Here is a 12,460-nt window from a genome sequence, read left to right as displayed (position 1 = left end):
ATTACTTTATTGGTAGTTACGTTAAAAGTATTGGTTGAGATATTTGATGTATATATAAGTGTTTTTATTATTTTGAAATTTTATTCAATATCTTTAGCATGAAAATTATTTTACGTTGTTTGCTTAGGATGTGGATTTAGGAATAGTCTAAATACCCTCATGAGATATTACTGGTGTTATGAATCAATGCATTCTAATCATTATAAGTAAGAAAGGTATAATACATAAATTATATTTATTATTGGGTTAAGTTAACAATAACTTTAATTTATGTGCCAATATAACATGTTTCCAGCTTTTCTCATTCTACTGTTTGTGGTTTGATGGCCATTTCAATCTGTTGATTTGGTAGCCTCTTCTCAGCACTGGATTTTGTTTCGAACAGTTACTTGCCCATGCAGATGCAGAAATTGCAGAAGTAGTCACTTCATCTCTTGTCATTTGGGTGCTTGAAAGATGTGAGTACTGAGTTTATTACAGGGAAGATAGCACGTAACGTCCACAAATAGAAAGTTGTCTTCTCTGTCAGCAAATTTAATAACAGTCGGAGTCTTCCACACCCAGTGCTCGATTTACAAGCGGATAAGGATCCATTTGTCTCATAAGGGCAAACTTTACAGCCGTTTAGACCATTATCAGCTTCCATTACAAATCAGGGTAACTCATTTACCTTTAATTAGTTTCTAAATGTTAGTAGGAATATTTTGGGTTACATTTGTTATCGAGTAGATAAAACAATTTTAATTGAAAAGACGAAACCAGAATAGTTTGTAATAGCAGTATACTAGACTAAAGGGACAAAAGTCATAATATTACGATAATAAATATCATAAACAACAGAAAATATCATTTAAACTGTTTGGTAAGAATGCTTTTCTTGGGTCAAACATTAATTAGAACTTTGAAAACAATAGACTTATAAACATTAACGTTTGATATTTCATCTTAATGAGGATGTTTTTACTCCAAGATATTTACATAATACCGAAGACTTAATACAGAAACTCAAAAATGATCAGCTAAACCTAAACAACCGGAGAGCATCTGTTTAGATACGTCTACACGTATTGAAGAAGCGTTTACAGCTACCATTAAACTCTTAAAGGAAAATCCGGATACATTTGACCTTCTGGGATTATCTAGTGATTTGAGGCCTTTCGTCTTATTTTACGTAACAGTTATTTACGTTTTGGAACTGATATTTACCAAAGAATCAAAGGTATTGCTAAGAGTATTAAGATTGTAGTAATTGTTTCTTTTGTTTTCATACACTCTCTTGAAGAATAAAGAACCCTATCTGACTAGATCTAAAAAACCTAATACTAGTACTGAAGCTTGGTATCGCTATATAGATGACATACTTGGAACTATTAGGATGGAACACTTAATCGAATTACAGGTCTACCTTAATAAATTACATCATACTCCATAATTAACTTCATTCCCGAAACTAAAGCCAACACTTGCTTCTTAGACATTTTTCTAATATTAAAAATGATAAAATACACATATTTTTACACAGTAAAAAAATCATGAGCAATTAATAATTCTAAATTCTGAGTCGCCCCATCCTAACTCTATAAGGAAATAGTGATTACAGAACAACTACATAGAATACAAAACTTGCTAAAACACACAAACACGGTATGAAAAGTTCTACAAGACGTCTACCCGAAAACGTTAGTAAGATACAACTTCAACCACTGAAAGAAAAATGATGCAACGGGATCACGCTCAATAAATAACAAAAATATAGAGTACTGGGATTCTCCAACTACTTGGGTGATTCCATATATCAGCAAGAAAATCAAAGAAAGCTGTGAGAAAGATTGGTCTCCCAGTTAGAATCACACAAAAACGAGGCATGAATTTAAATTTAGACTCCTACTAGATTTGCTTTCATGCCAAACACACATTGCAACTAAAGACACTTTTGTGTGGACTTAAATATGAGAGGACGTTGCTTACGAAGAACACATACGAACTATATGAATGCATATAAAGTAAAGCCATCTACATTGTTGAAAGTGGGAAACCTTAAAAGTGTCAATGAACACATTTGTAACGTAAACAAAGCGGAAGTAGAAAAAATGCAGTAAATGAACAGTATATTTTGAATTATGGTGCACCAAGAACGGATTTCCCAATAACATTTAAATTTCTCACTAAAACCGACGAGCTTAGATGGGAAAGTTAAGGAGTTACTACTTATATTAGAACACTTTGTTTATTGTTCTTAACTTTTTTTAAACGCAAACTGAAGTTTATTATGAGACATTTCTAAAAACGTAAATAAAATCCTATATCTCCAGAATGTAATTTTATTAGCTCAATATTTCGCTATTACAGCTTCGTCAGGACCTATCGATATCCTACAATTTCCCTAATTCAGTTAAATCTAAATTGGAACACTGTCATCCTTAAATCGAACAATGATGCACGTGTTTAGAAAGTTCATATTATATAAAAATAATATCAAACATTTTTGAATTTATATTGTTAAGACAAATCAAACCAATAGCGCTAAATAAATAATATGTGTAAACCTATAAGTAAACTATTAACATCGTTGGATTTTTGAATAAAATACGTTACGTATCAAAAACATTTCTTCATATTTGTATTGGTAAATATTTTTCCATCTTACTATATCAATACATTCATAAAACAATGTTTGAACACACATTTCAACCCTTATAAGTGTGTATAGCAGACTTCGTCAAGGTTCAACGTATTAAAATCTTAAAAATGCCATTAATAATTGCATATTATTTGGCCTGCTCAGTTGATGAAAGTTGCTAATTATGTAATATAGTGAATGAGTAAGAAAGAAAATACGAAAACATACATGCGTTTCATGGCATTTCTTTCGTGCATTAATTAACAACCATTTAATTTTCTCATGCCCTAAAATTTGGGTATTTAAAACATTATGCTTCAAACAAGAACATTTTAAAATTTATGTCTCGGAATGTTTCCCAAGGTACTCAAGCTGAGCGCAATTGTACATAAATACACGTAACGCTGTATATATACATTATACACCCTAAATGATTATTACATAACCAAAAACCTGTTTTCAATGGAAATAATTTTACCTTATCTTATAAACGTCTAGCATATCTATGACGAAGATTGATTATGTAATACATAGCTCTACAATTTGATAGACCCTCTCAAAGAATTAGCGGGAAGTTTGAGGGATTATAACTCTAAAAATCCGGTTTCGATTCTTGCGGTGGACAGATAATAGATAGCTCATTGTATAGGTTTGCGCTTAGCAACAAATGAAAAAAACCATATCAAGAATGTTAATTGCTATATGGACATAACAGTTTTGAAAAGATGAAACTATTAAACATTTTCTAAGTGAGCTTTAAATATTTGTTGAAATTTTATTTTTATACAATTAACCTACATGAGAGTTTAAAAATTTTATATGCTCAGTTTTACATCACTGGCTTGACCAAAGAGCATTAGAATCTTAAAAAGTGATTTGTAGCACTTTTTAAAAACAAAGACAGTAAATATATTTCTGTAGATTATTCAGTGAGAATTCGCTATTATATTCTTTGTCAAGCATGTCACAGTCTATTTTTGATTTTGTTCGCGATTCCCCCCCTACAAAAAAAAAGAGAAGAAAACAAAGTTACAGGATTAGGTAACTAACATGACCTCCAAAGAAATAAGACCATTCATAGTGCCGACTTCTGTATTGATTCTGAATTGAAACAACAAAGCAAATACGTACAGTAATTGTGTGAATCTATACGTGTAGCAAAAGATCTCAAAATTGCATCAACGCTCTATTTAGTGAAAGGTTATGTAGAAATTAAATCACATATATGGCCAAATTCAAATCACTAGCTTGCTTCAGAAACTAAAAACTAAAAGTACAATAACTGAGAAGTTAAAGGTTCGAATGAACTAACTTATAATTTCCTAATTGGAAACAATGAACAACATGTTATATCATAAGTTCCTACTTGGATGATGATGATGACTTTCCACAAGCAATATTAAAACGATGAACAACAGGTTATATCATAAGTTCCTCCTTGGATAAAGATGAAAATATTGCAGTATTATAAAGCTATCCAAGTAGGAGCATTGCTATCCAAGTAGGAGCTTATAATACTGCATTATTTTCATCGTTATCCAAGAAGGGGCTTATAATACTGCATTATTTTCATTGCTATCCAATTAGGAGCTTATAATACTGCATTATTTTCATTCTTATAATACTGCATTATTTTGCTATCCAAGTAGGAGGATGTAAATCGTGTAATATGTAATGCATTGATTATAATTTACAGGTAAAACTGTACATACATTTACTATATAATATATTTCTTAAGTTTCTTAGTAATCTAAGTTCTAGAAAGTAACATGGTTTTATGAGGAATATATAGATAGACCATTTTCAAACTTATGTCATATCCTTGGAAAAAAAATGTTTGAAAGTACAATTACAAGAGCACACATTTTCTGCATATGAGTAACTTGAACATTCGTCCACTATGGTATTTACAATACTTATTGTTCCAATGATAGAGTGATGTAACATCACAGTATTTAACACATTATTCGTCCTTTATATAATACAAGAGCTTGATAGTGTTAACTTGGCATCTTCAAAACGTCAACACATCATATTTTTCGTTCAGCACTAAACCATGTTTTATAAATCATGTTTTATAAAATATAAATGAACGATGATAGATCATATTAATAATGTTGCTGTTACTACAGTTGATATCCAATTTTCGTAAATATTATAACGTTTACAAATTCTCAATATCTATATGTGAATAATCTCATTTGTACTGTTAGAATCAATGTTGTTATATATCAGATGAAATATGTTAATTCTTGTTTTCATTGTGTTCAAATATTGCATGACAATAGAACAGATTGATTCTCAAGTTGAGGTCATTGACAGCTACATCATTAATGAACTAATCTCAGTGGGAGAGTGTAACAAAGTGTAGAAAGTATACAAGAATTGTATGCCAACTGTTGTGTACTAAACCTGCTTGAAAGTTAGTTTCATCTTGGCAATCCAGTATTTTATAATTCATACATGTTTCAGTTTTCGTTATTCCTAAATTCAGAGAGTATTGAGCTGTCAAAAGAATTTGCCCCTTATATACATTTGAAAAACACTACCCAAATTGCTAGATGGATGATATTTCTTTACATGTCTAAACAAATACACCCTGAAAAAGCTAGACTATTTATAGATCTCGGTAAGTTATATTTGTAAACAATAGTAGTTTTAAACTACAAATATCTGAGTTTTAGATCAAAAACAGAAAATAGCTTCCTAATTTACCCTCAAATCTTGAGAATGTCATAAATATACATTTGGTTTTCTGTATCATTATGTAAAGTGGAAGAATAGATACATTTGTTTTTTATTGACTGTTAAGTTCAGTGACATACAAAATCCGCTTTTCATCATTAGTCTTCCATACAACTTATTTTGAACGTAAAGTATATTCTGTAATGATAAACAGTAGACGTGATGTATTCATAAAATGTGAAAGAATCGTCTTTTATTGTAAACCATATCTTTCATCGTAAGAAGCAACAAAATTGAAATATTTTATCAAGAACTTTTACAGATTTTGATCTTGATATTAAAAAGCTTGAAAAGTAGAATGTATGCACAATATTTGTGATAAATCTTGGTTAAAATCGTCTTTTTCTAACTTTCTCAGTTTTGTTAATAAATGTTTCAGTATCTGCGATACATGATACGCCTTGATTTTTACTTCCATACACTGATGATAGCATATTAGGCTATTGTGAAAATGCCTTCACGTAAGGCAACTAAAGCTTACGGATCTATATTTGACAAAAACTATATTCGTTGTTTGTGGCATTAGCACTTGGTATTGTATTGAAGTCTATTGCACTTTATGAGAATGATGTTCCAGCTCTCGTACTGCTATTGGATCTGTTTCATTCATCGTCGATCATGTTCAGCATGATGGCTTTGATTGTAAACTATTGCCCTATGCGGTAAGTTCCACTGTAACAGTCTTTGAGCACATATATTGACAAACTTTATAGAGACTCCACAGTGCTCTTTAATTTCGGATTCCAAAACCATGTTTGAGAAGATCAAAGGCACAAATGTCCATTAAACATGAAATGGGCATCTTGAAAGGTATTCAGTTAAATGGGATCATTCTAGTTTTCTCGACTATCTCTCTCCTGAAAATAGGTGTTGATTTTGAGATGTAGCTAGAAGATTGTGAATTTATGACTTGTAAGTCTTCGTCAACATGAAATTCTTTTTTTATTATCTTGTTAACATTATCAGGAAATATACCCAGATTCATCGCAGTGACCTTTGGGGTTAAAAGGTTCTCCTTCTCAACCATAGCCTTCACTTTGCGGATAAAATGTTGTTCTCAATTAGCTTGTGGAGTGTTTTCAGAGCTCATTTCTGTTCTAAAGGTATTGCAAAGAATGGCATGGACAGTCTTTGAGTACATACATTGACAAACTTTATATAGACTTCACAGTGCTCTTGAATTTCGGATTCCAAAACCATGCTTGCGAGGGTATCAATTTCCATGAAAATAATCTAAGTATTAGTTTTTGAAATATTGCGTATCCTGGCTCTATGTACATCTTTTAACAACATCTTGTATGAAAATTTATCTTCGGAAAGGATGTGAAATTATCCTTCAACCACAGTTATTTCGTGGCGGTATTGCACTGTCGAATGGTGGAGAATTTGTTGTGAATAAAATATACAGTTTTTAAAGACTTTGCACAAAAGTGCAATTAACCTCTATGATATTGCAGATTTTCACATGAATTAAGCTACAGGTAGTTAAAAACCTGAAATCATTTCAATTTTCATGTAAATTACTTGCTCAGGCGTACGGGAAGATTTCCTTCTAAATAGTCATGGCACTCGTATTTATTGGCACTTTCGACTACAAAAACGTATCATTAAGTATAAAAAATATATAATGAAAAGCAGAAGAAACCTAGACAAAACACGTTAGTGCTATCAAGAGAACATATGACAAGGAATGTTTCCAAACACTGCCAACACGTTAGTGCTATCAAGAGAACATATGACAAGGAATGTTTCCAAACACTGCCAACACGTTAGTGCTATCAAGAGAACATATGACAAGGAATGTTTCCAAACACTTCCAACACGTTAGTGCTATCAAGAGAACATATGACAAGGAATGTTTCCAAACACTTCCAACACGTTAGTGCTACCAAGAAAACATATGACAAGGAATGTTTCCAAACACTTCCAACACGTTAGTGCTATCAAGAGAACATATGACAAGGAATGTTTCCAAACATTGCCAACACGTTAGTGCTATAAAGAGAACATATGACAAGGAATGTTTCCAAACACTTCCAACACGTTAGTGCTATCAAGAGAACATATGACAAGGAATGTTTCCAAACATTGCCAACACGTCAGTGCTACCAAGAAAACATATGACAAGGAATGTTTCCAAACACTTCCAACACGTTAGTGCTATCAAGAGAACATATGACAAGGAATGTTTCCAAACACTTCCAACACGTTAGTGCTACCAAGAGAACATATGACAAGGAATGTTTCCAAACACTTCCAACACGTTAGTGCTATCAAGAGAACATATGACAAGGAATGTTTCCAAACACTTCCAACACGTTAGTGCTATCAAGAGAACATATGACAAGGAATGTTTCCAAATATTGCCTAAACAGCTTTATTTTAGATTAATATTGGTGTTCATACATATATCAAATACTTCTGATCACTATTCTAAAACGAAAGTGACTATTTTAGATTTTGTGATGGGATTTGTAGTATAGAAACCATCTGTAGAAGAGCTCTCGGATACTTAATAATAAAACAGGTTTTAGAACAACACATATAATGTGTGTGATGAGTTTCAATGTCTAGTAATACTTCTCTTTGTATTTGGAATATAGCCTGGTGGTCAGGGCGTTAGACCCACAGTCTGCAGGTTGCGGATTCGAATGCCATCACCGAACATGTTCGTCCTTTCAGCCACGAGGACGTAATATAGTGAAAGTCAATCCCAATATTCATTTAGAGTAACCAAAGAGTTGGGTGGTATTAACTAGTTAGCTGCCTTACCTCTAGTCTAAACCAGGACAGCTAACGCTAATAGTTCTCTAGTAGCTTTGCGTGAAATTCAAAAAACTCTTCTTGATTCTTAGCGTGGATTACAAGAAGGAAGAGATCTACATAGCACTGACCATCCCAGATCTCGATAAAGGTTAGTTTGTTTTGTGAAGTACAACCGTATTTTTTGTCATATTCGTGTACCACATTTGTTTTGCTTGTTTTAACAGTTTAAACAGACTTTTGACATTGTTATTTATATTTATATTCTTTTAAACGGAAACGATGTTTCAAGATTATCATATGATATTTCAAATACTCGAATCTAAGTACAATTAGTTATAAAATAAGGCTGCTTTCTAGTATTTACTAAATTACTCAATGTTAACAGAACTTTGTATTTTTTTTACTTAAATGATCCATGGGGCAAATGAACTATTTACAGTATTGCTTCATTGAATATTATTTTCAAAACTCTTAAGTACTCAGTAAAATATCTGTTCATTTGGAACAACAAAATAGTCATCACCTACATGCTGTTAAGCCTAATAACAAAATTAAATTTGAAAGGAATAATCAAATTTTAGGAAGATGTGTAAGAAACTTCAATTCATTGAAAATACTTAAGGTCTGTATAAACTACACTTAAGGTGTGAAGTATACAGTAGTCAAAATAACCATCTGATTAACAAACTACACTCAAGGTGTGAAGTATACAGTAGTCAAAATAACCATCTGATTAACAAACTGCACTCAGGATGTGAAGTATACGGTAGTCAAAATAACCATCTGATTAACAAACTACACTCAAGGTGTGAAGTATACAGTGGTCCAAATAACCATCTGATTAACAAACTACACTCAAGGTGTGAAGTATACAGTGGTCCAAATAACCATCTGATTAACAAACTACACTCAAGTTGTGAAGTATACAGTAGTCAAAATAACCATCTGATTAACAAACTACACTCAAGGTGTGAAGTATACAGTGGTCAAAATAACCATCTGATTAACAAACTACACTCAAGGTGTGAAGTATACAGTGGTCAAAATAACCATCTGATTAACAAACTACACTCAAGGTGTGAAGTATACAGTGGTCAAAATAACCATCTGATTAACAAACTACACTCAAGTTGTGAAGTATAAAGTAGTCAAAATAACCATCTGATTAACAAACTGCACTCAGGGTGTGAAGTATACAGTGGTCCAAATAACCATCTGATTAATAAACTACACTCAAGGTGTGAAGTATACAGTAGTCAAAATAACCATCTGATTAACAAACTACACTCAAGGTGTGAACTATACAGTAGTCAAAATAACCATCTGATTAACAAATTACACTCAAGGTGTAAAGTATACAGTAGTCAAAATAACCATCTGATTAACAAACTACACTCAAGGTGTGAAGTATACAGTAGTCAAAATAACCATCTGATTAACAAACTTCACTCAAGGTGTGAAGTATACAGTGGTCCAAATAACTATCTGATTAATAAACTACACTCAAGGTGTGAAGTATACAGTGGTTCAAATAACTATCTGATTAATAAACTACACTCAAGGTGTGAAGTATACAGTAGTCAAAATAACCATCTGATTAAAGTGATCTTTCAAGTTTTCACAGCACACTTCACCTTATATTTATATACCGAGTGTGAAGGTTCGTACTTTCCTTTCAGAGTTACTAATGCCAATATATATGTTCTCCTTAAACTTTATGGCACGCTATAATTTATCTTAAATGGGTCTTGTAGCAATAAGATATGCTTTACAGCGAAAAGGACGAATAGTTTTGATTAGAAGTTGTCACAGCAGGGTCTTTCAAAAACATATTGGTTTTCAGATTACCAGGAAGGTCGAATCGCAAGTTTCGTCTGGTCTTTTATTGTGGTTCTACCATTAGTTCTGAAACGATATTAATTCCTCATGGCACCACAATTTGTACAAAATAGTGTCGAAGTAAAGTTTTATGTTAATAAGAACATTCATGGTTGTTGGTTTTATGACACAAAGCACCAGGATAAGAACATTCATGGTTGTTGGTTTTATGGTACAAAGCACCAGGACTATTAGCACCGTGTTTTGTTGTTGTTATAACCCTCTTCTGGAATGAATTCTGGCTCCTTTTATTCAACTACTCTGATTGCCAGAAATTAAACTTTAATTTTTTCGATGATTTTAAAGACATCTGCAGGCTGATTTCTGGTATCTATTTATTTATATTTTCCTGTAAAGTATAAAAGGGTGGGTACTCAATAAAAGATTCCTTTTTTTTGTTTTTTTTTTGAAAATATCATGATTCGGTGAATAGTTATGAGCTAGTAGTGAAGTTTTTTTATTATTCTTCAGTTAAGTAAACACAAGGTTGGGATAAAAACTGAATCCTAAACATGTTTTATGGCTTAACAGGACCAGAGTTACAGAAAATAAAAGGGGTTGCAAGCCTAAACATAGAATTAATAACTTATGAAAGGCTGTTTTTTAAAGTAGAACAATTTTCTTGTGTCGTTTCGCCATGAAATCTATTGAGTTGTATATTAGAATACATAGTTTTTATAACGTTAAATTTGTGGTCGCTATCTGGCTTCCTGATTCTCTGATTTTGATTGTTGAGTAAAGTTAGTTCAAGTAAAAGTAAATAATAATAATATTGTGTTATCAATCCTTATTCCAATTCTGATTTTTAAATGATTCGTACAACAGTTGTTAAAAAAATAGTCTTCATCAACTTGATTTTATAACAGCTGCCGTTCATGCGATTTGAAAGTATAAATAATGGCTCCACTACTGTGTATGTTGTATTTCGGCTGGTCTGAAAAGCTCCACCATTGTGTCTGTTGTATTTCGGCTGGTCTGAAAGCTCCACCACTGTGTCTGTTGTATTTCGGCTGGTCTGAAAAGCTCCACCACTGTGTCTGTTGTATTTCGGCTGGTCTGAAAAGCTCCACCACTGTGTCTGTTGTATTTCGGCTGGTCTGAAAGCTCCACCACTGTGTCTGTTGTATTTCGGCTGGTCTGAAAAGCTCCACCACTGTGTCTGTTGTATTTCGGCTGGTCTGAAAAGCTCTGATATTGAGCGAAGAACCTCGTAGGCACTGGTTATGGCAGATATATAGTGTAGTTGACACATTGTTATGCATTCTTCTTTACTTTCACTCATAAGTTTTGGAATAAACTAGATAAAATCAATCTCTTTTCTTCTATATGCACGCCGAATTCACTGGATCACAGAGAATAAGCGAAATATATTTATTGCGATGTCGATTGGTTGTTTTCTTTCCAGTCTATCACTTCTAAATTAGCACAGATGACATTCGAGTAGCTTTGCGCAAAATTCAACAAACACATAAAAATTGTCAACTTTTTTAATGTTTAGTTACACACTCTTTATACATATATCTAACGATACTTCATTGCAATTTATAAATTAACATTGACATTAAAAAGAAAATGTTTCTTCATGCACAGCTTTGCGCCAAAATTTGCATCTAAACTTTTGCATGCTATACATCATTTGAAACCTTATCAACTTGTATTGCCGTGTAAATCTTAATATTTTAAAAAAAATTCTCTTTAAATATAAAATCTCCCAGTGGGTCAGCCCTAAGTGTAGCTTTACAACGTTAAAATTCAGGGTTCGCTTTCTCTTGGAGGATAGAATGCAAATAACCCACTGTATAGCTTTGTGTAAATAGAACAACAATAATAACTTTATGCATAGAATACTTCAAAAGTTGCAAATAAATCCTAGCATGTAATAAGCCATTTGAAAAATTATTAAAAATGGATCAGTTATATATGTAGATTACAATCTCTTTGAGTCCTAATTGTCTGTCAGACTTTAGCTTTGCTCTCTATGTTTGTAAAGATTGGCTAGCACGAACTAAGAAGTGAAATTAACCGTACGTTCGCAGGTATGCTGATAAATGATGAAACTTGACGATCTTTGTAGACGAAGTAGAAATTGTCAATTGGGATGAACAATGTAAATCGAGCCAGGATATTAATTTTTATTCAATACGTGACTATTTTAGTTGAATTCTAAGACTGATAATAACAATTGTCTTCTTGTAAATAAATATAGGTCTAAAAGTAGGAGTTAAAATAACTTATGGGCTGCATAGGGAAGGTAATGTTTTTAATATATATCAATTGGTATAACCAACCGTAAAATACAATAACGACATTTCAATAAACTACAATATAAGCTGCGTTAATGAGGCCTGACAACTTATGTCTTAGAAACTTATTATACAGAGTATATGTTTCTTAACAGCGCCACATCGGGTTCTAGATCTCATGTATCATTACTATTTCTGAGATACTAAC

This window comes from Limulus polyphemus, unplaced genomic scaffold (genome assembly GCF_000517525.1).
Source record: "Limulus polyphemus unplaced genomic scaffold, Limulus_polyphemus-2.1.2 Scaffold465, whole genome shotgun sequence".
NCBI classification, from domain to species: Eukaryota; Metazoa; Arthropoda; class Merostomata; order Xiphosura; family Limulidae; genus Limulus; species Limulus polyphemus.
This window is presented reverse-complemented; position numbering follows the sequence as displayed.